Genomic DNA, 6,747 nt, shown 5'->3' with positions numbered 1-6,747 from the left:
TTGATTATTGTCCAGTCGTGTGGTCCAGTGCAGCAAGTAAAGACCTAGCTTAGCTGCAGCTGGCCTATAACGGAGCGGCACGTCTTGCTCTTCATTGTAATCAGAGGGCTGATATAAATACTATGCATGCCAGTCTCTCTTGGCTAAGAGTTGAGGAGAGACTGACTGCACCACTTCTTCTTTTTGTAAGGAACATTAATGTGTGACACAGCTCTGACCCACACACTTACCCCACCAGCCATGCCACCAGGGCTTTTTTCACAGTCCCCAAATCTAGCACAAATTCAAGAAAGCATACGGTACTATATAGAGCCATTACCGCATGGAACTCCGTTCCATCTCATATTGCTCAATTGAACAGCAAGCCCGGTTTCAAAATACAGATAAAGCAACGCCTCTCCCCTATTTGACCAATATAGTTTGTGTGTATGTATTGATATGTAGGCTACATGTGCCTTTTTTATCGATGTAGTTCTGTCCTTGAGCTGTTCTTGTCTGAGCTGTTTATGTTCTCTATTATGTAATGGTTCGTGTTTCGTGTTTTGTGTGGACCCCAGGAAGAGTATCTGCTGCTTTTGCAACAGCTAATGGGATCCTAATAAAATACCAATACATATCTTGAACACTTGATTGCAGACATGCAAAACATTTGGGGACTATCAACAATATAGTTGAGTGGAGTTGTCCTTTTAATATTCATCTGTCTTATGTATCCATTCCAAACATAACATATCACACGAATTTAAATTTCCCGGATTTAACTTTACTATGTTACGTCTTGTCTATGAGACCAGGCTGACAAGGCAGCCTCCAGAAACATACAATCTCTTTTCCATTAAATATACTGAACAAAGATGTAATCGTAACATGTAAAGTGTTGGTTTCATGAGCTGAAATAAAAGTTTCCAGAAATTGTTCATATGCACAAAAAGCTTATTTCTCAAAAAATGTGGGCACATATTTGTTTACATCCCTGCTAGTGAGCATTTAAAATAATCCATCCACATGACATATGTGGTATATCAAGAAGCTGATTAAACAGCATGATCATTACACAGGTGCACCTTGTGCTGGGGACAAAAGGCCACTCTAAAATGTGCAGTTTTGTCACACAACACAATGCCACAGATGTCTCGTTTTGAAGGAACGTGCAATGGGCATGCTGACTGCAAGAATGTCCACCAGAGCTGTTGCCAGAGAATTTTATTTTCATTTCTCTACCATATGTCGCCTCCAACGTTGTTTTAGAGAATTTGGCAGTACGTCCAACCGGACTCACAACCGCAGACCACGTGTAACCACACTAGCCCAGGACCTTAGTATTGCTGTGTGTAATGAAGTCCTTTTGTGGGGAAAAACTCATTCTGATTGGCTGGGCCTGGCTCTACAGTGGGTGGACCTGGCTCCCATGTGGGTGGGCATATGCTTTACACAGCCTAATTCATTTATTTCAATTGACTGATTTCCTTATATGAACTCTAACTCAGCAATATCTTTGAATTTGTTGCGTTTATACTTTTGTTCAGTATAGTTTTAATTTAAACTGGTACCTGGCTCACTCCCGGGAGACAGCCTGGTTCCTAAACGAATGCAATCCATTTTCGCCGGTGCAAAATTCGTCTACCGGGGCCAGATTAATCGAATCCCCTCATTTGTTATGCTGGAGGCGGACCTTAGTGAGATCCATGAGTGGATTTGAGGGTTTAAGAAGAAAAATAAGGACGTATCCCGTAGTTGCAGGTAGGAATTTCGCCATTTAATAGCTGAGTGTATTTTATTTAGTATTTATATGTAAGCTGTTGAATATAACATAAAACGCAACGCAAAGTTGCCAATTATGGTTAACTAACGTTAGCTAGAGAAGTAAGTAGCTAGCTATGTTGACTGGTAGCCATGCTGTATGGTTTGGGTTGTCTTTCCATCAAATTATCTCTCCCGGCGATTTGGTATAAATTGATACTGCGTAACGGGTTTAAACAAACCACGATATATAGCTAGCTAGGTTAAAATACGTTCCACATGTCTTTCTTATTGCCCTAACGTAAACATTTCACCTGTTGTTTACGAAGTAACGTTATGTGGTGAATACATTTGATTTGAACGTTAGCAAGCTTTTCACTTGCTTGACCATGAATGTTGGTAATACATATTTGTTGTAACTAGCTAATGCTAGCTAGCCAGTCTGTAGCTATAATGTTAGCTAGCTAACGCTCCGTTTTTCAGAGCAGTGGTGGGCTTGCTAGGTAGTTAAACAATTAGCAAGCTAACGTTAGTCTGCTAAATTTCAAAAGTTTACAATAAATGTCCTACATGCATGACTATCCTGTGTATACAGGGCTCAGCTGTGAAAGAGACCTTGGTCATAACTCCCTGTTAAAATAAAGGTGAAATAAAAAATCATGGGGTTCATTTGCGGCTAAAGTAAGGAGCTAAGAGTTAACATTGGACTGTACAGCAGCTAGCTCGTTAGTGTTATCTATTTGGTTCGCTAGTATGAACGCCAGTGAAGCATAGCATGGAGAATGATGAGATTTACACAGTCACGAAGAAGCGTGAGATTTGAGAAACAAGCTGTGGATAACAATATTCAATTGAAACTAGGATATCGAGTGGGCGCTGTCCTTTCATTTCTCCAGTTTCAGATGACAGTCTAGCTAGACACCTCGCTGCTCATCATCTCTGGAATTGACTGACACATTTAGTTAATGATCTTGAACATCTGAAATGTGGCCCACTCAATTGCTATGCACAGTTTGTACAGCATCCGTCAGAAGGCCTTCTCATGTTAATGATTTGTATGTAATTTAATGTTGGTCTAGGTGGTGCATCCAGGAAGTGGATGTATTTACTGAAATAGGTGGTGTCATGGGGATTCAAATCAAAATGAAATTTTTATTGGTCACATGCACATATTTAGCAGATGTTATTTCGGGTGTAGCGAAATGCTTCTATTCCTAGCTCCAACAGTGTAGTAATATCTAACAATTCACACACCTCAAAGTAAAATAATGGAATTAAGAAATGCATAAATATTAGGAGCAATTTTGAATACAGTATATACATATGAAATGAGTAAAACTGTATGTAAACATTATTAAAGTGACCAGTGATTACATGTTTATGTACATAGGGCAGCAGCCTCTAAGGTGTAGGGTTGAGTAACTGGGTGGTAGCTGGCTAGTGACTGACTAAGTTCAGGGCAGGGTACTGGGTGGAGGCTGGCTAGTGATGGCTATTTAACAGTCTGATGGCCTTGAGATAGAAGCTGTTTTTCAGTCTCTCAGTCCTAGCTTTGATGCACGTGTACTGACCTCGCCTTCTGGATGATAGTGGTGTGAACAGGCTGTGGCTCGGGTGGTTGATGTCTTTGATTATTTTTTTGGCCTTCCTGTGACATCGTGTGCTGTAGGTGTTCTGGAGGGCAGGCGGTGTGCCCCCGGTGATTCGTTGGGCTGACGGCACCACCCTCTGGAGAGCCCTGCGGTTGCGGGCGGTGCAGGTGCGGTACCAGACAGTGATACAGCCGAACAGGATGCTCTCTATGGTGCATCTGTCAAAGTTTGTGAGGGTCTTAGGGCCAAGCCAAATTTATTCAGCCTCCTCAGGTTGAAGAGGCGTGTGGGTGGACCATTTGATTGTCAGTGATGTATCCACCGAGGAACTCGAAGCGTTTCACCTTCTCCATTGCGGTCCCGTCAATTGGGATGAGGGTGTGCTCCCGTTGCTGTCTTCTAAAGTCCATGATCAGCTCCTTCATGTTGTTGATGGAGAGGTTATTTTCCTGGCACCACTCCGCCAGGGCCCTCACCTCCTACCTGTAGGCTGTCTCATTGTTGGTAATCAGGCCTACTACTGTTGTCATCTGCGAACTTGATGATTGAGTTGGAGGCGTGCATGGCCACGCAGTCATGGGTGAACAGGGAGTACAGCAGGGGGCTGAGCACGGACCCTTGTGGGGCACCTGTGTTGAGGATCAGCGTAGTGGAGGTGTTTCCTACCTTCACAATCTGGAGGGTGGCCCATCAGGAAGTCCAGGACCCAGTTGTACAGGGTGGGGTTCAGACCCAGGGCCCAAGCTTAATGATGAGCTTGGCGGGTAATATGGTGTTGAAGGCTGAGCTGTAGTCAATGAACAGCATTCTTACATAGGTATTCCTCTTGTCCAGATGGGATCGGGCAGTATGCAGTGCGACGGCGATTGCACTGTCTGTGGATCTATTGGGTCCGTATGCAAATTGAAGTCAAATCAAAGTTTATTTGTCACGTGCGCAGAATACAACAGGTGTAGGTAGACCTTACAGTGAAATGCTTAATTACAGGCTCTAACCAATAGTGCAAAAAAGGTGTTAGGTGAACAATTAGGTAAGTAAAGAAATAAAACAACAGTAAAAAGACAGGCTATATACAGTAGCAAGGCTATAAAAGTAGTGAGGCTACATACAGACACCGGTTAGTCAGGCTGATTGAGGTAGTATGTAAATATGGTTAAAGTGACTATGCATATATGATGAACAGAGAGTAGCAGTAGTGTAAAAGAGGGGTTGGCAGGTGGTTGGTGGCGGGACACAATGCAGATAGCCCGGTTAGCCAATGTGCGGGAGCGCTGGTTGGTCGGCCCAATTGAGGTAGTATGTACGTACATAAATGTATAGTTAAAATGACTATGCATATATGATAAACAGAGTAGCAGCAGAGTAAAAAGAGGGGTTGGGGGGGGCACACAATGCAAATAGTCCGGGTAGCCATTTGATTACATGTTCAGGAGTTTTATGGCATTAGGGTAAAAACTGTTGAGATGCCTTTTTGGCCTAGACTTGGCACTCCGGTACCGCTTGCCATGCTGTAGTAGAGCGAACAGTCTGTCTGGGGTGGCTGTGTTGGATGTGTTGCTACCTACCCTCACCACCTGGAGGCGGCCCGTCAGGAAGTCCAGGATCCAGTTGCAGAGGGAGGTGTTTAGTCCCAGGATCCTTAGCTTAGTGATGAGCTTTGTGGGTACTATGGTGTTGAACGCTGAGCTGTAGTCAATGAATAGCATTCTCACGTAAGTGTTCCTTTTGTCCAGGTCGGAAAGGCCAGTGTGGAGTGCAATAGATATTGCATCATCTGTGGATCTGTTTGGGTGGTATGCAAATTGGAGTGGGTCTAGGGTTTCTGGGATAATGGTGTTGATGTGAGCCATTACCAACCTTTCAAAGCACTTCATGTCTATGGACATGAGTGCTACGGGTCTGTAGTCATTTAGGCAGGTTGCCTTTGTGTTCTTGGGCACAGGGACTATGGTGGTCTGCTTGAAACATGTTGGTATTACAGACTCAATCAAGGACATGTTGAAAATGTCAGTGAAGACACCTGCCAGTTGGTCAGCACATGCCCGGAGCACACGTCCTGGTAATCCGTCTGGCCACCGCAGCCTTGTGAATGTTGACCTGTTTAAAGGTCTTACTCACGTCGGCTACGGAGAGCGTGATCACACAGTCGTCCGGAACAGCTGATGCTCTAATGCTTGCCTCAGTGTTGCTTGCCTCGAAGCGAGCATAGAAGTGATTTAGCTCGTCTGGTAGGCTCATGTCACTGGGCAGCTCGCGGCTGTGCTTCCCTTTGTAGTCTGTAATAGTTTGCAAGCCCTGCCACATAAGACGAGCGTCGGAGCCAGTGTACTATGATTCAATCTTAGCCCTGTATTGACGCTTTGCCAGTTTGATGGTTCGTCGCAGGGCATAGCAGGATTTCTTGTAAGCTTCCGGGTTAGAGTCCCGCACCTTGAAAGCGGCAGCTCTACCCTTTAGCTCAGTGCGAATGTTGCCTGTAATCCATGGCTTCTGGTTGGAGTATGTACGTATAGTCACTGTGGGGACGACATCCTCAATGCACTTATTGATAAAGCCAGTGACTGATGTGGTGTACTCCTCAATGCCATCGGAAGAATCCCGGAACATGTTCCAGTCTGTGATAGCAAAACAGTCCTGTAGTTTAGTATCTGCTTCATCTGACCACTTTTTTATAGACCGAGTCACGGTGCTTCCTGCTTTAATTTTTGCTTGTAAGCAGGAATCAGGAGGATAGAGTTGTGGTCAGATTTACCAAATGGAGGGCGAGGGAGAGCTTTGTACGCGCCCCTGTGTGTGGAGTACAGGTGATCTAGAATTTTTCCCCCTCTTTTTGCACATTTAACATGTTGATAGAAATTTGGTAGAACTGATTTAAGTTTCCCTGCATAAAAGTCTCCGGCCACTAGGAGCGCCGCCTTTGGGTGAGTGGGTTCCTGTTTGCTTATTTCCTCATACTGCTGACTGAGTGCTGTCTTAGTGCCAGCATTTGTCTGTGGTGGTAAATAAACAGCCACGAAAGTATAGCTGAAAACTCTCTTGGCAAGTAGTGTGGCCTGCAATTTATCACAATATACTCTACTTCAGGCGAGCAAAATCTAGAGACTTCCTTAGATTTTGTGCACCAGCTGTTGTTTACAAATATGCACAGACCGCCCCCCCTCGTCTTACCGGAGTGTGCTTTTCTATCTTGCCGGTGCAGCGTTTATCCCGCTAGCTAAATATCCATGTCGTTATTCAGCCACGATTCCGCGAAACATAGGATATTACAGTTTTTGATGTCCCGTTGGTAGAATATTTTTGTGATCGTACCTCGTCTAATTTATTGTCCAATGATTGCATGTTGGCGAGTAGTATTGATGGTAACGGCAGCTTTCCCAGTCGCCTTCTCCGGGTCCTGACCAGGCATCCGGCTCTT

The 6,747-nt window shown here is 44.4% G+C and overlaps 1 protein-coding gene across 2 annotated transcripts in view; it reads left to right on the top strand.

Annotated features, from left to right (window-relative positions):
- Nucleotides 1–1,665: 1,665 nt before the first annotated feature.
- Nucleotides 1,666–6,747, top strand: part of LOC120057262 (kelch-like protein 13) — a 102,782-nt gene continuing 97,700 nt past the window's right edge. For both annotated transcript variants that reach the window (XM_039005813.1, XM_039005812.1), the window contains exon 1: nt 1,666–1,740. The gene's annotated coding sequence lies outside the window, so the exon portion shown is untranslated. The remainder of the gene's footprint in view (nt 1,741–6,747) is intronic.

Source organism: Salvelinus namaycush, chromosome 12, assembly GCF_016432855.1.
Source record: "Salvelinus namaycush isolate Seneca chromosome 12, SaNama_1.0, whole genome shotgun sequence".
Classification (NCBI taxonomy): Eukaryota; Metazoa; Chordata; class Actinopteri; order Salmoniformes; family Salmonidae; genus Salvelinus; species Salvelinus namaycush.
The sequence above is the reverse complement of the archived record's forward strand: the minus strand, read 5'-3'. Positions and strand labels throughout refer to the sequence as shown.